General features: G+C 42.1%; 1 protein-coding gene across 9 annotated transcripts in view; it reads right to left on the bottom strand.

The window, feature by feature from the left end:
- USP9X (ubiquitin specific peptidase 9 X-linked) overlaps nt 1–21992 on the bottom strand; it is a 126941-nt gene extending 104949 nt beyond the window's left edge. For 2 of the 9 annotated variants that reach the window (XM_027091417.1, XM_027091418.1), the window contains exon 1: nt 21344–21986. The gene's annotated coding sequence lies outside the window, so the exon portion shown is untranslated. Of the gene's footprint in view, nt 1–21343 lie in introns of all 9 variants that reach the window. The other 7 variants (XM_027091412.1, XM_027091413.1, XM_027091415.1 and 4 more) reach the window with 5 other exon arrangements.
- Between the last annotated feature and the right edge of the window lie 3301 nt (nt 21993–25293).

Raw genomic sequence — 25293 nt, 5'->3', positions numbered from 1 at the left:
ATAAGCCCGTGCACCACAATTATTGAGCCCGCGCTCTAGAGCCCGAGAGCCACAACTACTGAAGCCCGTGTGCCTAGAGCCCATGCTCCGCAACAAGAGAAGCCACAGCAATGAGAAGCCCGCGCACCGCAACAAAGAGTAGCCCCCGCTCGCCGCAACTAGAGAAAGCCCGCACACAGCAACGAAGACCCAACGCAGCCAAAAATTAATTAATTTAAAAAATAAACCAGTAACAAAGAGACATCAAAATTATGCAGTGCTACACAGTAAGTAAACTAATTATCTGTTGAGTAAAAGAATGGACAAATGAACCACCCTTTTAGGTAGAAATATAAGTATATTTTTCATTCAATAAATAGGGAAATAACCTGGTAAATATGGAATTGGAGTCCTGGTTCCAGTCATCTGACTCCAAGGACCAGGTTTCTATCAACAGTATACTAAGCTGGCTCAAGTTTGCCAAACCTGGTTCTACCTTAACAGCATTTTAAAAACTTAAATTACTTTCTATTTTAATGCTGCTTAAATATGTGCATAAATGAAATCAGAATTCAACTCCTTATGCTTATTGCTCTTCTACAAATTTGCAAACTAAATACAAACAGAACTATTAATATTAATAATATGTGACAGATGGCAGCATACTGCTGACTGCTAAGGCATAGGTTCCTTTGAGTTTTGCACAGCTAACCTACTACTATCATGTACCATGTGGGAAACACAGCTTTCCTACTTGAATTACTACATCACTCTGTACACGTGGTTTGCCATGACATCATTTTTCCTTCACACCAACACATCATTTTTAAGTCTGCTTCTTTTGCTCTCATCTGACAAATTAAACTGTACAACTGAGCATCAACGTGTTAAAAACACAAAGCTAACATCAGTGGTTGAAATGGTGTGGCGGTTCCTGATTATGAGACAATCATCCAGGTACTCAAAAGCACATGTACTAACGTTTAAGAATATCATAAAATTGAAAAGACTTGTTTTAAAAAGAAAATACTTGTTCTAACTTGAGCACAAAAAGGGCACCAAAGAGATACTTTGAAGGCTAGAATCCTGCAGGCAATCAGGGAGAGGTGTTCAAAGACTATTAAGATTTGGAAATTAACTGCTCCAATTATAGGAAATTCTACATTTAAATCTTCCCTTTAAAGGTTTTTGGTTGCAACACTGTGAAGCTCATTGCTATCAGCAAGAAGGTCTTTTACTGAGTCTAAAGTCTATTTCCCTTGTCACTGATACCTATAGCTTATAGTTCTGCCCACAGAAACAAAAGTTAATATTCACCACTTTCTAAATTACAATGCTTCAAAATACTGAGATTTATAGTGTACACACACCCAGGTCACTTTTCAAGAAAAGATACACTTTTACTTAAATATTCCTTTATTTACTAAATCTTTACAAAGGGTGCAAGGTCTCAATAAATTCTAGTCCCTAAACAAAGCAACCTACTCATAAAATCGAGCAACACTGACTTAAAATATTAGACACAGTCACATACCAAATGTCACAGAAGGTATGCCTACTTATCAGTCTACTCTTTGTTAAAGGACAGATTAAGATAAACTCAGTTATTTATTAATAGCTCTTACCAATCTTTATCAAAGTTAGTTAACACTTTTAGAAGTTAACTAATCCAATCATGAAATGCTGATCCAACACATTGAAAAGAGAGACTTCATTTCATTTAGTCAATATTTTAAGCAAGGCAGACACATTATTGATAATTACCATTTTCCATGTGCATCCAGTAGGTACTCTTTTTGCCTGAAACTTCCACAATGAGATTGAATCACAAATGTAAAGAATTTGAAAAGGAAACCAAGAATTTGAAAGTCCTTCTAGTCGTTGAAGGAATGTTTGAAGTTACATATTATAGTTTTTAAACTATGTTTGAAGTTACATATTATAGTTTTAAAATAAGTCTTGAAATATAATTCACATATATAAAACACTCTAAGTGTACCATTCAACTGCTTTTAGTTTATTCAGAGTGGTACAGATATCACCACAATCAATTTTAGAATATTTTCATCACCCCAAAAAGAAACCCCATGGTAGCACAGTGGTTGAAAGTCCGCCTGCCGATGCAGGGGACACAGGTTCATGCCCTGGTCCGGGAAGATCCCACATGCCGCGGAGCGGCTGGGCCTGTGAGCCATGGCCGCTGAGCCTGCGCGTCCGGAGCCTGTGCTCCGCAACCGGAGAGGCCACAACAGTGAGAGGCCCGCGTACCGCAAAAAAAAAAAAAAAAAAAAAAAGAAAAGAAACCCCATACCTACCATACCTATTAGCAGCAATCATTCCCCCTTCCCTCCTCCCTCACCCCCAGCCCCAAGCTAATCTACTTTTTGTCTTTATAGATTTGCCTATTCTGAACACTTCATATAAATGGTATCATACAACATGGAGTCTTTTATGACTGTCTTCTTTCACTTAGCATGACTATCTTCAAGGCTCATCCAAATTGTACCATGTATCAGTACACTTCATTTCTCTTTATAGTTGAAAAATATTCCATTGAATGGTACACATTTTATTTAGGCATTCATTAGTTGGACATTTACATTATTCTGCAATATGGTTTTATATATGTAGACTCCATTAAGAGAGATGTATGAAAAAGAGCTATCCTTCCAACTCTGTATGTCTGTGTACAATTAATCCTAAAGGTTCAAAATAACACTACAGTATACCATGAAGGCTGATGCTCAAATCAAAAGTGAAAGCTATATGAAGTTACTGAAAATGAAAACATTAAAAACTTTGAATGTGGTATTATAGGGACTTCCCTGGTGGCACAGTGGTTAAGAAACCGCCTGCCAAAGCAGGGGACACGCGTTCGAGCCCTGGTCCGGGAAGATCCCACATGCTGTGGAGCAACTAAGCCCCTCACAACGAAAAGTAGCTCCCACTCACTAACGCAACTAGAGAAAGCTGCAACTAGAGAAAGCCGCAACTAGAGAAAGCCGGCGCAGCAACGAAGACTGGAGGGGGGGGGGAGGGAGGGAGGGAGGGAGGGAGGGAGGGAAAGGAAATAAACTGTTTTTTTAAAATGTGGTATACAAAATATAAAACTAAAACATTCTAATTCAATTATGGCACCCCCCTTAGTATATTGAGACACTACTAAAAAAAAAAGAGGCCAGACGTCAGCAGTATTTTTGACAGATCACAAACGAAATGAGAAGCAGAAGTGCTAAAGGCAAGGGAACCTTGTTTTTAAAATGGGAGAGCTGCACGCTAAGGTCCCTTTAGCTATGTTTTATGAAAAAGCAGTTAATGTCTACGTGCTGTTGGCAACTGCAAGGCAAAAGAAGGCCGAATTAATAACAAGGGGAAAATACTAACAGAACTCATTTACTCAGACATTATACAGGGTAGTGGTTAATAAGAGTACAGAATGAAGATAAACTGCCTCAGTCTGAATTCCTGTTCTGCCACTTACTAGGTGTCCAAGCTGGACAAGTTCCTTAACATCTATATCTTGTTTTCCTTAAATATAAAATGAGGAAAATAGCAGCTACCTTTTCAAGACTGCTGTAAGAACATAAAGAATTTATGCATATATAATATATATAGGCACTGAGTATTAGCTATTGCTACGAGAGGTTTACAAAGTAGAATACAAGAATATCTAAGAACTAAATTAAAAACCTGTAATTTACAACACAGAAGGGCAATGTGAGCACCAAGGAAAAACATCTAAATTAAACTGGAATATATTAAAATATTTAAGATGAAATCCTGCCTGGGATTTGCTTCAAAATGGAGGGGGTACATAAAAAGAAAAGCCATGAATTGAAGCCAGTTGATGGGAGTTTATCTACATCTATGTATGTTTGATTTTTCCTTAATAAAAAGTTTGGGAAGGTGGGAAAATAAATTAGTTGAGAGTAGAGAATATCTACAAAAGCTTCTTAGAAGAACGATATCTGAGCCGCATCTTACAGAATAAAGATGAGTAGTACGCCAAGTAAATGTGTGTAGGGATGGAGCAAAAAAGGCATAAGAAACAGTATGGAATAGCCTAATGCAGTCAATGTGACAGTAGTTCAAAATAACAGAAGACCAGCACCAATTACCAAGTAAGGTTGATGGTATGCATAACTGGGTGGCATCCATAACCTTGGTTCTCCCACCTCTGGTATTGTAATTATTTTTTTGGGGGGAGGGGGGTGCCGCACTGCATGTGGGATCTTAGACCTTAGTTCCCTGACCAGGGACTGAACCCGTGTCCCCTGGAGTGGAAGCAAGGAGTCTTAACCACTGGACCTCCAGGGAAGTCCCTAAGTGTAAAATTTTAACAAAGAAAATTTGGCCTAGTGGCTTCCCTGGTGGTGCAATGGTTGAGAATCTGCCTGCCAATGCAGGGGACACGGGTTTGAGCCCTGGTCCGGGAAGATCCCACATGTCGCGGAGCAACTGGGCCCGTGTGCCACAACTACTGAGCCTGTGCTCTAGAGCCTTCGAGCCACAACTACTGAAGCCCGTGTGCCTAGAGCCCGTGCTCCACAACAAGAGAGGCCTGCGCACCACAACGAAGAGTAACCCCCGTGGGCCGCAGCTAGAGAAAGCCCACGCGCAGCAACAAAGACCCAATGCAGCTAAAAATAAATAAATTTATAAATTTATACATACATATTAAAAAAATTGGCCTATACAAAAAGTTCACTGGTGGTAAAACATATGCAATCTTATTTAAACAAATCAGATATTCTTAAGGGTGTTCAATAGTTATCTCTATCCTTGCCCATCCCTTAAAGCATGTTTATATAGGTGAAATCTGGTTAAATAATTAAAGGTAGGGTAAAAAAAAAATCTATGCAAACCTGTTTATCTTGGTGACATTATAGAATACCGATTCTGCACCAGACCCTGAAGAGATAGAACAGTAAACAACACTCAGTTTCTGCCCTTAAGGAATTCACCTGTCTAGCCCCCTCACTACCAAAGGAACAGAATAGCAAGTATATTCTTTAAAATGTATTTCATAACCGTGAATTTCACACAAAAAAGAATGATAGCTAAGCTTAGAGACATTTGTTGGGATACATAAAAAAAGTCCTGGAGAGTGGAACGAATGTAGAATGGAATAAACTTCCTGGTTTATATCTTTTTTTTTTGTGGTGGTATGCGGGCCTCTCACTGTCGTGGCCTCTCCCGTTGCGGAGCACAGGCTCCGGACGCGCAGGCTCAGCGGCCATGGCTCACGGGCCCAGCCACTCCCGTGTCCCCTGCATCGGCAGGCGGACTCTCAACCACTGCGCCACCAGGGAAGCCCTGGTTTATATCTTTTTCGATAATGAACGTGTAACTTTTTTTTTTTTTTACCTTTTGACCCACTTCACCCATTTCTCCCACTCCACCCCCTACCTCTGTCAATCACCAATCTGTTCTCTGTATCTATGAGCTTGGGTTGGTTTGTTTAAGATTCCACATACAAGAGAGATCATATTTGTCTTTATGTCTATGAAGTCCATCCACGTTGTCGCAAATGGCAAAATTTCATTCTTTTTCATGGCCGAGTAACATATACACACATACCACAATCTCTTTATCCATTCATCTATCAATGGACACTTAGGTTGTTTTGGCTATTGTAAGTAATGCTGCAATGAACATGGGCGTGCATATGTCTTTTCAAGTTAGTGTTTTCCCTTTCTTAGGACAAACACCAGAAGTGGAATTGATAGATCATACCAGTTTCTTTCTTTCTTTTTAAAAATTTATTTATTTTATTTATTTATTTTTGGCTGCGTTGGGTCTTCGTTGCTGCGTGTGGGCTTTCTCTAGTTGTGGCAAGCGGGCGCTACTCTTCGTTGTAGCGCTCAGGCTTCTCATTTCAGTGGCTTTTCCTGTTGCAGAGCACGGGCTCTAGGCACGCAGGCTTCAGTAGATGCGGCACGCGGACCCAGTAGTTGTGGCTTGCAGACTCTAGAGCGCAGGCTCAGTAGTTGTGGCACACGGGCTTAGTTGCTCCGCGGCATGTGGGATCTTCCCAGACCTGGGCTCAAACCCGTGTCCCCTGCATTGGCAGGCGGATTCTTAACCACTGTGCCATCAGGGAAGCCCTATAGCTTCTATTTTTAATTTGAGGAACCTCCATACTGCTTTCCACAGTGGCTGCACCAATTTACATCCCAGCAACACTGCACAAAGGTTCCCTTTTCTCCATACCCTCACCAACACTTGTTATATCTTGTCTTCTTGGTTTATTTCTAAAGGCCATATTTTAATTTGAAGTATTGAATCTCTCAAGTGCAAAGATCTTTCCAGATGTATTCACCAATAAGCATATGAAAAGGTTCTAACAGCATTAAACACAGGTAAATGGTTATTTAAGCCACAATTAAATATTCCTAAATCTCCACCCAAATGGCTAAACTTAAAAGGACCGACAATACTAAATGCTGCTAAGGAACAATGACATCAACTACAGGGCTGATAGGATTCTAAACTAATATAACCAACTACTCTGTGGGAAATCTGTTTGGCAGCATCTACTAAAGCTAAACACACATATACCCTATAACCCAGCAATTTCACTTCTGGGTGTATACCAAAGAGACCATCAAAAGACACATACTGGACCTCCCTGGAGGTCCAGTGGTTAAGACTCCAAGCTTCCAACGCAGGAGGCACAGGTTTGAACCCTGGTCAGGGAACTAAGATCCCGCATGCCACACAGTGCGGCCAAAAATATAGTAATAATTAAAAAGAAGAGGGCTTCCCTGGTGGTGCAGTGGTCGAGAGTCTGCCTGCCAATGCAGCGGACACGGGTTCGTGCCCTGGTCCGGGAGGATCCCACATGCTGCGGAGCGGCTGGGCCCGTGAGCCATGGCCGCTGAGCCTGTGCATCTGGAGCCTGTGCTCCGCAACGGGAGAGGCCACAACAGTGAGAGGCCCGCGTACCGCAAAAAAAAAAGAAGACACATACTAAAACAATCATGGCAACACTTTATAATTAGTGAAAACACTGTAAACAATCTGAATGTCCACCAACAGTAGAATGTATAGACAAATAATGGTATATTTCAAATAATGACATCCTAATGAAAAAGAAGAAATTAATCAATCATCTGTTGGGCAAAAAAAGCCAGAAGCAGAGTGCATATTGTATTATTCTGTTTATATGAAATTCAAAACCAGGCATGACTAATTCATTGAAAGATATGGGTCAAAATATTGGGGGGCAGGGGGTTGGAGGAGTAGACGCATAAGGGAGTCTTCTAGGATTCTGGAAATGTTCTATATGTTGATCTGAATGATAGTTATACAGATATATACATTTATAAAATTTTACCAAGTCACACACTTAAGATTTGTGGACTTAAACTGTATGCAAGTTATATCTCAATTAAAAACCAAAACTGGGGACTTCCCTGGTGATCCAGTGGTTAAAGACTCTGTGCTGCCAATGCAGGGGGTACAGGTTCGAACTAAGTCGGGAAACTAAGATCCCGCATTCAGCACGGCCCAGCAAAAAAAAAAAAAAGTGAAACTGTATAGTAGGTAAGCCACTCAAAAGATAATGTCAAACTTCCCTTGGGAGTCTGAGGCACTGGTTCTCAAAGTGTGGTCCATTAAGACCCTTTCAGCAGATCCCAGAGATTATGTTTTCATAATAATAAGACATTATTTGCCATTTTCACTGTCATTCTCTCTCAGGTATACAGTGGAGTTCTTCCAGAGGCTACATGATGTATTATATCACAACAGACTGAAGGAAGAAGGAGACAGAGAATCCACCTGTTTTTCATTAGGTCAGATAAAAGATATTTGCAAGAATGTAAAACAATGTCACTCTTCTCACTAACTTTTGGAAGTTATTTTTCATAAAAGTATTATTTACATTAACTTGCAATGAGTTTTATTTCTAAATACACACATAAAAATTTTAAATGTCTGTTTTAGTTTCTAATATAGTAATATATATCAATGGATAGAACCCCATGTTAACAAAAGCTCTTTGAGGTCCTCAATAATTATAAAGAAGTCCTGAGACCAGTAAGTTTAAGAATGACTGGCCTACTGATACACAATAAAAATGATAGGCTTCTTTTGCTACTTCTCTTACAGTGATGAAAAACAAGGTTATCAACGTTTTCTCTGAAACCGTCTGTGCCAGACAAAAATCACTGCTACTCTATTTATCCGCATACTTTCATTCTCAATTCAGAAAAAAACAACCTCCCCTAAATTTTATTCCCCCTGCAGGCCACATCACTTTTTAACAGCAGTACGTTCTTAAAGCTTAATCTAGACTTCAGATGAAAACTTAACCAAACTTTAAGCTGCTCTGCCAGCCAAGAAATTTTACCCCTGGCTACCAAGTCTGTAGTCCCTAAATTCACACTACAAGCTGTTGGGCAAACACAATTAACCCACAGGATACTAAATAAAATAAAGCCCTATACACACACACACACACACACACACACACACACACACACACACACGAAAAACAAGGAAAACATTCAAATTACATTATCCCTCCCTTTACCTGTCAATCCAATACTAACTCCTAAACCTATGAACCCTTTTTTAAAACCTTTCCTATGTTCCTTTACTTGAAAATGTCTCTTCTCTACACTCCAGTTTTTTCCACATCTTTAGGGATAAAGAGAAAATTTACTAACTTTAAAAGAAAAAAAAAAGGTACCTTAAGTTGTCTCTCATCCAACACCTTGGTTTTACAGGTAACTAATAACCTTTTGGGTCCTCACTGTTAAGTGACTTCACAGAGGGCAGGATTCTAAAACTAAAACACAGCCCTTCTGATTCCAAATTCAGTACACTTCCACTGACTATGTTATTTTCACTTCAAATATGAGCAGTTTTTTAAAACAAACAAAAAAACCCTCCAAAATAGAAGCCAATGGGATTACTGCAACTATTTAAACAATAACTTTATTCATCTATTTTTGTGTGTCAGTCTATTTCAAAAGCTGTAAAGTATCACCTATACAAACCATGGCGAGCCTACAGTTGACATTCAACTGGATGCCAGATTGTAGTCCCCTACATGTTGGGGGAGGGGGGTGGTTAAAAAAAAAAAAAAGGCATGTGCTTTGATAATCCACTGTTTAAGTAGTGGAGCCACATTGGGAAAACAGTCATTCTATAACCCAGATTCCTTTCTCCTGATGACCTTTCAATAGATCTCAACAGAGAGAAGCTCTCGGTGGGGAGAAAGAGTTGAAGGGGAAGATAATAAAGGTGTCTAGCTTTTTAGTTAAGTATAACATTCAGTGACAGAGAAGCCGAAGTCAAATTAGCAGCACCATCCTCATACAAGTGGAGTCCCAGGTACCTCATTCCTTTACTCCATTCCCTAAACCATTCTCTTATCTTTCAGCGAAACCCTTACAAATACTGTCTCAATTCCCTTGCTACCCAACTTTCCAACATGTCCACCATGATGCCATCAGAATTATCTTTCAGAAATAAACAACAGATCTAATTATCTCTACCTTTCACTTAAACTTGAAGGCCCATCTCATTACCCCCAAAACAAAAGTGCCCTAACGTGGCACTAAGGTCGTCCCTTGTGCTCTAGTCTTACTCAAATTATCTTTCTAGTGTCATATCCGCAAATCCCCCTCCCCTCCCGATATCTCCAGTGTTTCTTCTACATTCTACCACCAGCTTTTCTGTAAAAACATTACACTTTCACACTTCCATTCCTCCATTTCAAGTAGTGGTGCTCAAATACTGCCCCCAGGGCACATTTGGCAATGTCTGGAGATACTTTTAGCTGTCACAGCTGAGGGGGTGGTATACTACTGGCATTACGTGGGTAGAGATCAGGGAGGAACAGGAGAGCACCCCTACAACAAAGAATTATCTGGTCCAAGCTATCAACAGTGTTGAGGTTAAAAACCCTGATCTCAAGTTGCTTTCTCTGCCCAGAAGTCTCTGCTCTAATTCACAGGGCCACCAAAATAGTGCACCTTTGAAAACCAACAAACCACACTCAACACCAAACTAGAATGATTTTTGTTTTTCTCTTATTTATTTCGGCCTGCCTTGGGTCTTCGTTGCTGCGTGCGGGCTTTCTCTAGTTGCGGCGAGCGGGGGCTACTCTTCGTTGCGGTGCGCGGGCTTCTCACTGCGGTGGCTTCTCTTGTTGCGGAGCACGGGCTCTAGGCGCGCAGGCTTCAGTAGTTGCAGCACGTGGGCTCAGTAGCTGTGGCACATGGGCTTAGTTGCTCTGCAGCATGTGTGATCTTCCCGGACCAGGGCTCAAACCCGTGTCCCCTGCACTGGCAGGCGGATTCTTAACCACTGAGCCACCAGGGAAGTCCCTCTTCATCTCTTTCACCATTCTATTTTCCACACCACTATTTAGTACAGCACTTATCACACTATATAGTCTGGCCCAACAGACATTAGAGCCTAGGAGGTAAGGATTTATCTTTATATCCCCTTGTGCCAGAATACTATAAAATGAGTTCAATTCAATCGTTATAAGATAGCAGTCACCCAGTCCAAATCCTTCATTTTACAATTTCATCTAGGTTAAATAATTTGCTCACTAACTGGCAGTAGTTACAATCATAACCCAAGCCCTTTGACCGAGATTAGAGCTCTTTACTACCAACTACACTTTCTCAATCAGGCTGAGAGAGGTTCTGACCACCTACAAAGGACAGTTCAGATTTAGACACTATCAACTGAGCCTCAGGAAACTTCTCAGAGCCACCTTCCCAGAGGCTGTTTTTGAAGAAACATAAAGAAACAAAAAAAGTGGAATGCTAAGGGGCTTCCCTGGTGGCGCAGTGGTTAAGAATCCACCTGCCAGTGCAGGGGACACGAGTTTCGAGCCCTGGTCCGGGAAGATCCCTCATGCCACGGAGGAACTAAGCCTATGCGCCACAACTACCGAGCCTGCACTCTAGAGCCCGCAAGCCGCAACTACTGAGCCCGCGTGCCGCAATTACTGAAGCCTGCGTGCCCAGAGCCCATGCTCTGCAATGAGAAGCCACCGCAATGAGGAGCCCGTGCACCGCAACGAAGAGTAGCGCCTGCTCACCGCAACCAGAGAAAAGCCCGCACGCAGCAACGAAGACACAACGCAGCCAAATAAATAAATCAATTAAAAAATAAAAAGTGGAATGCCAAAAGAAAAGCATGGGGGGGGTGGTACATGCTACCAGAGTTCGGAGAAAATGACGACCACTTCCAACTGGAGAGAATCAGGAAACAGTTCATGAAGATGGCTAGGTGGCTAGCCACAAAAGGGAGACGGAGTTCCAAGAGTAAAGCCACGGGAATAGGAAAGACTGGAGCATCCACATCAACTATGGATAATTTGATTACATGAGAGAACAAGAAATAACCTCAGAAAAGTAAACCAGAATTACATCAAAATGACCTAGTCTGGGTAGAGCCGACATGGTAAGAGTTTTCAGCAGTATTTGGGAAGAGAGCAGGAAGAGAAATGGAGGTACTCGAAGAACCTGATTTTTGTGGTTGTGTAGATGAACAGAAGCCAAAGAATCCTTCCATTAGTCTCCTTTCACTGATGTGATTCTTCTTCCCATGATGCACTGAGGATAACTAAGGTAATCCTCAAGTAGGAGTAATTTGAGATAGCTGACATATGGCTCAGATAATGACATCCGTTATGAGACAAGAAATACACCTACAAGCACTCCATTAGGCTTCTCCAACCCTCAGTCTAGACCCACAATCCCTCTCACCCTAGTTCAGCATGCTCCAAGTCAAAAACTCCCAAGAATTTTGGATAACTATATTGTACACTCGATACTGATACTGTATATCAACTACAGTCAATAAAAAAAGAATTTTGGGTAACTAATTGCTATCTATGTATGATGAACACAGTAAACAGATATATACAGACAGATTAAATATAAGTAAATGAGACTTTCTGTAGTCATTTCCACAAGAGTCTAGGCAAACACTGTACATAGGCAGTACCCTCCTTTCATATATAACGCATTCCTGAAAACGTGATAGAAGACAAATATTTCAAAGCCAAACGATAGATTCACATGTTTCTAGGGGTTTTTCCAACTCTCAGAGTCAGAGTGAAGGAAAGTATTGTAAAATCCCTAATTACACCTCACCTTTCACATACAAGCTTTATTACATACTCGCCATACTTAATTTCCTGTTTCGTTCTAATTATTTCACTCACCACTGAACAAAGTCAACCAACATAACCAATGAGCACAACCTAACCCTGTAAGGTTAAAGATTCATATCCCCAACCAGTCCCGTCTCAAAGATATTAGGTTTGAGCTCCCCAGCTGATGCACTTTTGTTTTCCCACTCACTTATAAAAGGGCAAAATACAACTGAACTTACAAATCAACACACAAGACAGTGCTGTACAAATACAGCAAAACTGCTGAAACAGAACAGTTCTCAGGCAGGCAATACCACCCTGCAATAAAAAGACACTTGCTTCATCAGCTAATGGACAGAAGCCTGAACTTGACTTAAAGAAGTCAAGTGTATGGGCTTCCCTGGTGGCACAGTGGTTGAGAGTCCGCCTGCCGATGCAGGGGACACGGGTTCGTGCCCCGGTCCGGGAAGATCCCACATGCCGCGGAGCAGCTGGGCCCATGAGCCATGGCCGCTGAGCCTGCGCGACCGGAGCCTGTGCTCCGCAACGGGAGAGGCCACAACGGTGAGAGGCCCGTGTACCACACACACACGCACACAAAAAGTCAAGTGTATTAAGTGTATTTATAGCATATTAAAGTATTGATTATACAAAAGTCAAATATATCACAGCTGAGGACTAACATGTTTCAAGTGGAAAAGGTACAGAAATAAGAATCAGAGCTCAAAGTTCTTGTTAAGAAATTCTTCCTCTTTATATAGACACAATTATAATATACAACTCTTACCTCCTTTCCCAGTCCACAGAACGTTTTTTGGGGGGTGGGGTGGGGAGGATTAGACTGGAACCACGACTCACAACAGTGAAAATAAAGATTACTGAGAAAATGAGATAGCTAAGAAAAAACAAAAACACAAAAACATTAATTCAAAAAAGTCTGTGGCCGGGACTTCCCTGGTGGTCCGGTGGTTAAGAATCCGTCTTCCAATTCAGGGGACGTGGGTTTGATCCCTGGTCGGGGAACATGTTTGATCCCACATGCCGCGGGGCAACTAAGCCCGCACACCACAACTAGAGAGAAGCCCTCTTGCCGCAATGAAGACTCGACGCAGCCAAATAAATAAATTAATTAATTAAAACAAGAAAAGTCTGGGGCCTTTTAGTATATATGTGAACCATCCTTAAACCTCAATAGCCACCAAAGAAGAAAAGCAACAAATGCATAAAATGAAACAGGCCAAAGAACAGTTAAATTATACTCTCGATGTTACTGCCACTGGCAAAGAACAGGAAGCCCCTTTGGAGATTGAAGAAACAAAGCAACAGAAGTGGGAAAGCATAGGAAGTGTATGGAGAATCCTGAGTCAAGTGAATGGAGAACAGGGGAAAAGAAAATTTTAAACGGTGGGAAAGTCGGAAAGTTATATTAAAACCAACTTCATGATGAGATTTTTGAGCAGTATTTACCAAAACAGTATCTAAAAAAGGAACAGCGGAGTGAGGAAGGACCCCAAAACGGTGTCTTTAGGCAGGATGAACAAATGGCACACTCTGAAGTCCTGAAGCAGAAGTGGAGGCAGAGGACATGAGGAAACATGACTTAGTAAACTGATTAACTGATAAGAACCTTTGATCTAACACACATCCAACATCTAATAATACGGTTACTTCTACATGATGGAATTATTAGAGGTGGGGTTTGTGTGTTTTGCTCTTTGCTTTTATTCCCTTATGCTACCCAAACTTTTTCTTAATCGAATAGATTACAATAATCTCACAATCAGACAGAAGTTATAAAGAAAAAGTATATAACATCTTTAGAAAGCTTTCTATCAAATAATAAATTGGTTTAAGTATTTAATGAAATAGTTTGATAATGCCTCTTTCCAATTTAGCTTTCCTTTAACATGAGTATCAAACACCACTGCACTGCTTTCCAAATGGTGCTCTTTGTCCCCAGACTCTAGCTCTAAAGGGTTTGTGGAAATTAATTTTTAAACTCCTTCTAACCAGTATGTATGACAGGGACAATTGTGTTTTGCTCACCTTGTGTATCCCTGTTACCTGGTACAATACCTAGCACGTAACAGGCATTTAACAAGTAATTGTTGAATTTAAAACAAAGTACAAAATAAAGATTCAAGAAAAATTAAACAAAGTGATCAGCCTGATAAAAAATAGGATATGCTGGATTTCGTCTCTAAACCAGTAATTCTCCAAGGGTAGTTCCATGCTTGGGAGCTTGTTAGAAATGCACATTCTTGGGCCCCATTCCATACTTAATGAATCAAACTGGGGGCAAGAGCCAGCAATCTGTTTTAACAAGCCCTCCAGGTTTGAGAACCACTGCTCTAAACCAGGGCTGCCAAACTATGGTCACAGATTAAATCTAGCCTCCTGTTTTTGTACAGCCCACAAAATTGAGAATGGATTTCACACAGCGTCACTTACAATCAACTTGATGACAGGGAATATGAACTTTAAACCCCAAATAGGCAAAATACTGTATTACTGGCCTCCCCCGCCATTCTCTTCTTCTCATTAGACCTAAATTACAATTAATTATACTCAACTATCATTATATTTTGAATTTCATCAATGAAAAATTTACCTAACAGCCTCGATTTTGCCTCTTAAGAACGCAAAGCCTAAAGCCTATAATATTTACAATCTGGCCCTGTACAAGAAAAGTTTGCTGATCCCTGCTCTGAACCCTGACAGTGTTATCAAGGAGAGCAACCAAATCTTTCTACACTACCTTGATCAGGAATACTCTGTTAGGCAGAACATGGGTCTAACACCATATAATTTCCCTGTCCAAGTTAATCGAGTAGACTTATGTAGAAGTTCTAAGTAACCAGCTAAGAAAAAAGACCAGAAAAGAGAGATGTAACCAACAACCTAAACTTACAACTCTCAGTAACCACCAAAGTCAGTAGGAAGGAAATGAACACAATAGGACAGGAAAAAGAGGTTTCTCCTACTCCTTTTTCTCTTCCTAAATTTTCTTCTTCCCACTTCACAGGTAGGTAGCTGAAGATGGGATCCAAGACTTACCAGCTCAAAACTGTCCCAAGGAAAATAATTCCTTCGATAACGGTTGGCCAATATGGGTCTAAACTGTTCAAACCATACATGATTGATCAGTTACAGAAAGGATAAACAGAAAGGGGCTATAATATTATGATACAAGCCGTTATAGATATTAGAAATCGAACATTCCCCCACATTTTGCCTTTGAGGCAAAGTTATTGTTTACAATGTTATCGTGGGGTTTTTTTGTTGTTTTGGCCGCACCGCATGGCATATGGGATCTTAGCTACGTGACCAGGGATGGAACCCATGCCCCCTGCAGTGTAAGCGTGGAGTCTTAGCCACTGGACCGCCAAGGAAGTCCCAATAAACAATGTTATTCTATGCGCTCTGTACTACATAAAGGTAAAGGACAGAATCCCTGACCTTATTTATCCATTATTAGGAAGAGATTTAAGTGTGAATTATATGAGTGACTACAAAGGTCATGGAATTCAAAGAATTTAATAATTAACGTGACTTGTTAGATACAGAAATAGCTTCACACAGAAGGTAGTCTATGTACACTATCTTAGTGAAGTTACTTCACCTCGTTGAGCCATGTTCCTCATCTGAAAAACAAGGAGTTTGACTAGATCTAAGATTCCTTCCAGGACTGCTCATCATAAAAGGATTATTAGGTCAAGTTAAGTGACTCCAAGTAATAAAGAGAATTAGGAAAAAAAAAACCAAAAGACATAGAGAAATCATACAAGAAAATGATGAACTGAACGTCCAACAAATAATTATTGAATGTCTATGTGCCAGGCACTTTCTAGGTGCTAGGGATATGTCAGTGACTTAGGATCTTGAGTCTGACCACACGGATGCCACCAACCTAAAAGAATCTGGAGAACAAATTTAATCAAAGCATCTGAACAAAATAAGTAAAACAAACAGAAAAACACACAAGCAGTGCAGAGATAACTGACAGAATCAATACAGAAAAGGAATGGCAGGAGGAACAGGTGACACCAGAGTATGTAGTTACTGGCCCCAAATTAAAAGCATCGTTAAGTATGGCTATTTCTAAAGCCAATACTAAAAGAATCCATTTCTACTGTACTTGACATTTGGGCTCACTAGAGAAGGCTGGCGTTCATAGGAAATTCTATTTAACTTATTTTAAAAAGATGAAAGGTAAAAGGAAAGTTCCATCAGCTTATACCAAAACTAGTATATTTCTTATAACAACTTAATTCAGTCCCCTTTTATGAAGCACAATAAGGAATGACAAAATTAGAGCTAGGAAGGACTTTATAGAGACCAGCTAGTCCAATGGCCCTCACTTCATATAACGTAAGCTTCTAGACAACAGTAATCTCTAGGACAGTGCCTGGCACAGGGTAGATACCCAATAAATATTTGATGAAAAGGAAACTAATGCCTTAACAGATATTAATAATGTTAGTATTAGAGCTGGAACCCTAACTCTAAGATGCTCAGTAAGAGATAATAAATAAATGTGTGTGTGTATAAACTCAGAATCTCAGATCTCTTTTTCTAAAATAAATTGCCAAAAAATAACCTAGCTGCTCATCAGAATATTTTGAGTTTTTTAATTAAATGCCCAGTTCCCACCCCAAACCTACTCAATTATAATCTCCCCAGAGTAAGACCTAAGCAAATACATTTTGAAAAAGCTGCACAGGTGATTCTGATACACAGCTGAACTAGAAAATTACTGTTAGACAGTGACTGAAAATAGAATTAGAAACCCACTGGCTATCAAATGCATGTAGAGTGTGAGAGTGTACTGAAGCCCAAAAGGTTAGCAAAGGCACACTGAAGAATAAATTTAAGTGAGATATCTCGTCTTAATAGTATGCCTTTTCACACCGTATTCCTTAAAAGCATGTTACATTGATCATTACTTTCCACTCAACAGTAATAACTGAATGGTAAATTCAAACTCCAATATACATAAATATTAGGCATTTCATGACTTCTTTTTTCCTTATGACAGACTTTATAACATAGAAAACAGGACAGTGATCATTAATTTAACAGAAAGATCTCTGACAAATCTTGTGCCACATTAAGAATGCTCATAGATTCTACATTAGCAACCCCCCAATATAGAATTTAGCACAACAGACCAAGGAAATTAAGAGAAACAAACACCAAATAAAGATGTTATTACTATTTCATTCATTCCATAAAATTACCAACCAATATTGCAAAAATGCAAAATAAAACCTTTCATTTTGAAAACTTTTTGTGAAAATTACACTGATTTTAAACTAAACTAAATAAAACTCAGAATTCTCAAATTGAGATAATAAAAATTCACATGATACTAAATGTTCACTTATGGGATATGATTTAAATAGATCACTGGGAGAGAAATGTCTAGATTTTGCATCTTTTAGGAATGTTAAGTTGCCTTACATTATTTTAGTCATAAACAGACCCACCAATTAAACTATCAACCTGAACATGTTGGGAGACATATGGAAGGGGAAGAACCTGTTTGCTGCGAAGTTTTAGCATCTCCCTTGGTCAATCAAGATATTTCCCAAATTGCAAACTATTACATTTTTATTAAAATTTTAATCTAAAGCCTCTCTGGTACAGGAAACAAAGCAAAAGTCCTCATTTTTTAAAAAAAATAGTAATCAGTGTCATTTCACTAACATGGCAGAGCAGGCGAAGCACCACTGGTTGAACCTGACAGACCTTAGTCCTTTATCTGTTTAATGGAAATAATATGATCCACATACAGTGATAAATGGAGTGTTTAACATAGTGCTAGCACATAATTAAAGTCACCAAATGACAATTGTAGTGATAACGGAAAACAGCTGAAGAAAAAAACCATCCTATTTATTCACTGGAAAGTTCAACAAGAACATGCTAACAGCAATAACAATAGTTTTCAACCCTGACTACATGAGAATCAGCCATAATCCTTTTATTTTTTAAATTAAAAAAAAATCTTTATTGGAGTATAATTGCTTTACAGTGTTGTGTTTTCTGCTGTATAACAAAGTGAATCAGCTATATGTATACATATGTCCCCATATCCCCTCCTTCTTGCGTCTCCCTCCCACCCTCCCTATCCCACCCCTCTAGGGGGTCACAAATCACCGAGCTGATCTCCCTGTGCTATGCAGCTGCTTCCCACTAGCTATCTATTTTTACATTTGGTAGTGTATATATGTCCATGCTACTCTCTTACTTCGTCCCAGCTTACCCTTCCCCCTCCCTGTGTCCTCAAATCCACTCTCTACATCTGCGTCTTTGTTCCTGTCCTGCCTCTAGGTTCGTCAGAGCCATTTTTTTTTTTAGATTCATATATATGTGTTAGCATACGGTATTTGCTTTTCTCTTTCTGACTTACTTCACTCTGTATGACAGACTCTAGGTCCATCCACCTCACTTCAAGTAACTCAATTTCGTTTCTTTTTATGGCTGAGTAATATTCCATTGTATGTATGTGCCACATCTTCTTTGTCCATTCATCTGTCAGTGGACACTTAGGTTGCTTCCATGTCCTGGCTACTGTAAAGAGTGCTGCAATGAACACTGTGGTACATAACTCTCATAACCCTTTTAAAATACACCGCTGCCCAGGGCCCATACCAGACCAATTAATAAGTCTCCAGGAATGGGACGCAGGCATCAGTATATACTTTTTTAACCCCCACCCCCGCCCAGTGATTCTAACATGCAGTCAGGGTTGAGGTCCAACACATTAACCCTTTCGCAAGTATTAATGTTAGACTCTATGTTAAAATTAGAAAAGAATTTAACAATAAATACGATACCTTTCAAAGATACAGATCCTCAAAGAACTAACTAAAACCCTGTTATCCAATTTTTTGGGAAAAAAATTTCAAGATTCAGAAAACATACCACCAATAGGGGAAATATAACCTGATTTAAACAAAGTTTGGTTCCATATTAAAATTCTGAAACTTAAGTACAAAAACAATGTTTTAAAATTGACCCTATGAAACAAAAAATAAGCTAAAAGAATGCTTGCTATGTCCAACTAATCAAGAACTTGATGACTAGCAAATTCACGAGAAACATCCATTTTCAAAAACTAAGCAGCATTATTAATATCATATCAGAAAAATTATCTTTCAGGAGATATTCATAAAATCTCTCATCCTCTTGAGATGTCAGAAAATTTATTTCAAGAGTCTGGAAGAAAAAAGATCCAAAGTAAATCCTACTGAAGCATTCCACTGATAAAACAAGGAGACTATGGAACACCAAGAGATTCCAATAATTTGGTGAAAGGTAAAATCTGCCCTTCAAAGCTACTTTCTAAGGAATTTAGATTCTCACATGTACGGTTCTTGGTGTTATTTAATCCCTCCAGAAATTTTCCTTCTCAGAAACTACCAAGGTCAGCAAATAAAAGGAAGAAAAGGCATGAGAACATTAAAATAACACGTTAAGAATTGCAAATTAAGTGTTCATGCAAAAAATATTCAAAAAAGGCAGAAAAAATACATATAGTTCAAAAGTCTTATTTTTAAATGAGAGAAAACAAAACATAACATGCTATCAGAAACATTTCGAGTTTGCCCTTGGTACACCAATCTCAAATATTTCTGGTTTTCACTCAAATCCAAACACTGTTACAAGTATGACAAAGCACATGGGTTATAAAATTGAGAAAACAAATGTTGACATCTCTGTGTATTTAACACGTAAATCTTTCAGAACTAGGAAGGCATTTGCTGAAACCAAAATGGCAGCCCACTGAATCAGTAGACCAATGAGATCTAAAAGAGTTTGTAGTCTCTATTTTTAAGTTCAAGTATACGGATTAAAAAAGCCAAGCTAGTCACGGTTAACGAATCCTTACCATATAACCACTAAGAATAGCGAATGAGCTCCAAGAGAGGTTAACTATCTGCTGAAAAGCTTCCTAATCTAAAAAACCCCGAATTCTTCCTCAGAAGTTAAGGTTTACAAACGTTATATAGACTTAGACTCATGGGTTTCCATGAAACTCATGGGTTTCATGGGGACTCATGGCTACAAATATATTTCCCTCCCCTCAAAATAAAGCATAAAAATTTAACCTAGAACTCGCTCAGTTAAATTCAAAGACTGTCTGTAGAAATTACACACACCTGTAAACTGTACGATGCAAAATCCAATTAACGTTATAACTATGGACTTTGCAAAAAAATAACAAGCTTAATTTAAGCAGCTTCAGTTGAAGATCTTAAAAGTCACTGTGTAAGTTCCAGTCGCCCCCAAAATCCATACAAATATTGCAAAACACGTATACACCTGCTCCATAACTCTTTAACTTAATATTTCACAATGAATGAAAAATAAACCGTTTCTCAAACCCGAAGCGTCACATCACAAGAATCTGAAGGCTTTATCATTAACAAACTCGTACATACTAATATTCTTTGCAGAAACAGTTAAAAATAGAAAGGTGGTCGGTCCAAGCTCGCTTGGAAGCGATTTCTGCCTCAAAACATCTTTCGCGGCTTTGGCCCTCCGTAAATAAAAGAGGGCGAAGGAAGCGAAGGAGGCCGATAACCCGGAACCCGGCTCCGGCTCCCAGACCACAGGGCCCAGGAGAAGCTGCGGGTTATCGCAGGAGGGCGGGGGGAGGCGGACAAGTCGTCGGGCCCGATAGCCAGGCGTAGCCGAGGCCTAGCTCTACGGCTCCAAATCACTCCACCTCAGTAATGGCGTTTGGTGTCAAGTAGAACGAGACCGGGAAGGAAACCGGCCGCGAGCCCGCCGAGCGCCGGGCTGCAAACCCCGGGACCTGGGGGCGACGAGCCCCCGGCGCCGACCCGGCCCCGGACTGCGGATGCGGGGGCTGCACGCCGCGCCCGGAGACTCCATCCTCCGACGCGGCCCCAGACAGGACGGGAAGGGGGAGGAGGAGGAGGGACGGAGCCGTCAGCCATTTTCCCTTACAGTCCAAAACACACAGACACGCTCCCGGGACGCCGGCTGGGCATGGAACGGAGCCCCGCGGCCCGCCCCGCGCCGCGCGCGCCCGCCCCGCCCGGGGCCCAGGCGGGAGAGCCGGGAAGCCCCCAGCCCGGCCCGCGGCCGCCGCGGGAGGAACCGCGCGTACGCACACCCCCCTCGCCCTCTTCCCTCCCCTCGATCCAGCTGTTGGCCCCGGAAAAGCGCGTAGTCCCGGCGTGGCTAGCTACCCACCGCACGACACAGGCGTCTTCTCTTCAGAAGCAGGACACACAGAAGCGGCAGCAAGGCTCAGTCCCGGGACAAGGGCGACCGTGGGTGCATCCCAGGCCCAAGGGTGACGGGCGACAAAGTGTGTCGAGAGGCTGCAGGCGTAGGGACCAGGGGGCTGCACAGCGACGCCGGAATTCGCTGCTCGCCGCGCCCGCCCTGCAGCAGCGGTGGCCGCGGCCGCCTCCTCCTCCTCCTCAGCCGGCGGCGGCCCTCTTCCCCCTTCTCGCCTCGGGCTGGGGCTCTCTCTGAGCGCAGACGGGCTCCGGGCGGTGCGTTTCTCCTGCGTCACCTCCTCCTGCTCCTCCTCCCGCAGTGGCGGCTTCACCTTCCACTGGTCGCCGCCTCTGTCCCCGCTCCGGGCCTGGTCGCTTTGCGGCGGCTTGCTCCTCGCTCCCGGCGCCGAGCAAAGCACCGGGCGCTGAGGCGGCCGCCTCCCGCGAGGCCTGTGAGCTGAACGGGGAGGGGCTCCGCGCGGCAGAGGCCCGGACGGGCCGGGTGCAGGGAGGTTGCGGCTCCGGCGACGGCGGAGACTAGCTTCCGCAGCCGCGGCTGCCCGTCCTCCTCAATATGGCGGATCCGGCAAACCAAAAAAAAAAAAAAAAAAAAAAAAAACAAAACCGCTCGGCCAGTGGCAGCGGCGGTAGCGGTAGCAGCAGCAGTGGCGGCGGTGGAGGCAGCAGCGAGACGGCGCAGACTCCCACCAGCCCCAGCACCGCCCAAGGCCCTGAGGTTCCCCGCCCCCGTCGAGCCCCGCCCCGCACGAAGCCCGCCCGCTCTAGGCCCGCCCCGCACCAGGCCCGCCCCTCAGCCCTCCTCCTCCTTCTCCTCCACCCCACCCCCCTTCTCCCTCACCTGCTCCTTATGCTCCCTCTGGTCCCCCTCCACCCGGGGCCGTCTTCCGCCAGGGAGGAGTGGCGCGTGCGTCCGGGAAAGCCGGGCCAGGCGTGAGACGCTTGGAATTCGGGGAGCTGGGGTGGGGGAAGGGACGAAAATGCGGAAAAGATTTTTCAAGCAGTACTGTTTCTTTCGGCCGGCCCCTCCAGGGTCGCACTACGGCCAGGAACTGTGTTTCATACCCCTCGCCTCTGGAGCAATGTGAGGGCAGAGGCGGCACCAGGGCGGGCAGAAGTGGGGGAGGGGAGGCCCGAAAGGATCTGGCATACCACGCCGGGGAAGGAGCTGGGAGGTCGGGATTGGCAGGTTGCGTGGCCAAGATAGAGTTAATCGCGCGAGCCAGAGTCGCGTCGCTCAGAGTTTGACTTGGACCGCCTGTTTTTGTTCCATTGTGTTCCGGCGCCCCGCCGCCGAGTGCCCGGATGATGACGTCACCAGCCTCCCCTTTTTCCGGGATTGTGGGGGGAGGGGTATCGGATCTCGATGCCACGCGCTGGGCGGTCGCACCCGCGGTGGCTGGGGGTCCCGGCGGCAGAGCTGACCCTCGTTACGTGTCCTGTGAGCCGGCCAGGCCCATGGGGCGGGTACCTTGGTGTGTGGGGGGGCAACGGTGCGAGGTGCTGAGGGCCGGCCACCTGCTCCTCGCCGATAGGGAGAAGGTGTGGCTCTCTCCTGCGGCGGGAGGGGGGAGTTGGGAGTGGGGGACCTTCTCCCTCTCCAAAGAAGCAGGTGCTCTGAGAAATTCATTCACGTGATTCTGCAGCACCCGTACCTGAAAGCACTTGGGTTCCTTCACAGCCTGTGACCGACCACCCTTTGGCCGTAAGAGCCTTAAAACACAGCAGCAAAGAAAAAATTATAAGGTGCCACTGATGGCATAGCCACTAGGCAGTACTAAATGTACCAAGATTAGCCTCTTTTTGCCAAATCATTAAGACAATACAGTGTTAGAACCCGGAAGGGCTTTATGAACCCATGACATCCATTATGTCACGGACTATTTTCTACATGTTTATATTCCAACGTGAAGCCTATCAAGCTAATCTCAAATAAATGGAGTGCAAGGAACAATACAATCTCGGCTGCCCAAATGAAGAGAAAAGAAATGCAACTCCTAATTTAAGCACGGATATCCTTTTGACATAAAAATGCTTGTGGACACCAAATTGCATGCAAAATCATAGCAAAACCCTATAAAACATTTTGTGTGGAACAGAGTTGGATTTAGTTACGCTATAATTATGTTACTTTGTAGTACAAAGTTGTTAAAATGGAATCCAAACTAGGGTAACACTGGGAGAGCACAATGATGCCAGTATCTTAAATTTTGAAACCACTTCCCTATATAGTAGTAGACTATACAAAGTTTTCACCATAAAAATCACCTAATAAGGTGTCCAAGACACAATTCATAGGCCTAATAATTCACACCACATTTTATCTTGTTTTTGTAATTATTTCCATGAATGGCTTGTCTTCTCCACTAGCTTATGAGCTCCTAAAGAGTAGACTACCATCCATGTACACTGTAAGTTTGCTAAGTGCATGGTTGTTTTATTTAATCCTCAGAACCTGCCCGGTGAGATAGCCAGAACATATATTACTATCACTGAGTCTAGATAACAGAAAGGGTAAATGATTTGCCCATGGTCACCAGACAGGATTGGTAAATGTTGAACACAGGTCTTTAAACCCTATCAAAAATGCACCTTTAAAAGGATGTCCCCTCTCACCAATTGTATTCAAGATTGTACTTGTGGCTCACATGAGGGAAAGAAAAAGAACTGTAAGGCATTCAGGTAAGAAAGGAACGATTAAACTACTTCTATTTGCAGATGACATGATCTTGTATATAGAAAATCCTGGGGAATCCAGTATAAATAACTATTAGAGGTAATAAATGAGTTTAGCAAGGTTGCAGGATATAAGGTCAATCCGTTAAAAATCAATTATATTTTTATGTACCAGCAATAAACAATCTGAAAATGAAATTAAGAAAACAATTCTACTTCCAATAGCATCAAAAAGAATAAAATACTAATGAATGAATTTAAGTGAAGGACAAGATCTGTATACTGGATACTACAAAACATCATTGAAAGAAATTAAAGACCAAAATAAATGGAAAAACAGCCCATGTTCAAGGATTAGAAGACTTAATGTTGTTAAGATAGGAGTACTCTCCAAATATATCTTCAATCAGCCCAATCCCTACCAAAATCCCAGCTGGCTTTTTAGCAATAAGCACATGATTTACATCACTAGTCATTAGGGAAATGCAAATCAAAACCACGATGAGATGCCACTTCACACCCATTAGGATGGCTATTATCAAAAAATGGAAGGGGCTTCCCTAGTGGCGCAGTGGTTGAGAGCCCGCCTGCCGATGCAGGGGACACGGGTTTGTGCTCCCGTCCAGGAAGATCCTGCTTGCCGCGGAGTGGCTGGGCCCGTGAGCCATGGCCGCTGAGCCTGCAAGTCCGGAGCCTGTGCTCCGCAACGGGAGAGGTCACAACAGTGAGAGGCTCACGTACAGCAAAAAAAAAAAAAAAGGAAAATAACAAGTGTTGGCAAGGATGTGGAGAAATTGGAACTCTTGTACACTGCTGGTGGTGAATGTAAAATGATGCAGCCACTGTGGAAAAGTTTGGCAGTTCCTCAAAGAACTAAACTTAAAATCATCATATGACCCAGCAATTCCACTCCAAAGTATATACCCACAAGAATTGAAAGCAGGGACTCAAACAGATACTTGTTCACCCACATTCTTAGCAGCATTGTTCACAATAGCCAAAATGTGGAAACAATCCAAATGTTCATCAACAGATGAGTGGAAAAACAAAATGTGGTATAAACATACAATGGACTCTTAGACTTAAAAAGGAATGAAATTCCGATACCTGCTACAACATGGATGGACCTTGAAAACATTATGCTAAGTGAAAGAAGCCAGACATAAAAGGTCACATATCGTATGATTCCACTTAATGAGGTACCTATAATAAACATTCATAGAG

Source organism: Aethalodelphis obliquidens, unplaced genomic scaffold (assembly GCF_003676395.1).
Source record: "Aethalodelphis obliquidens isolate GAN/ISIS:26980383/991018 unplaced genomic scaffold, ASM367639v1 scaffold71, whole genome shotgun sequence".
NCBI classification, from domain to species: domain Eukaryota; kingdom Metazoa; phylum Chordata; class Mammalia; order Artiodactyla; family Delphinidae; genus Aethalodelphis; species Aethalodelphis obliquidens.
This window is presented reverse-complemented; position numbering and strand designations above follow the sequence as displayed.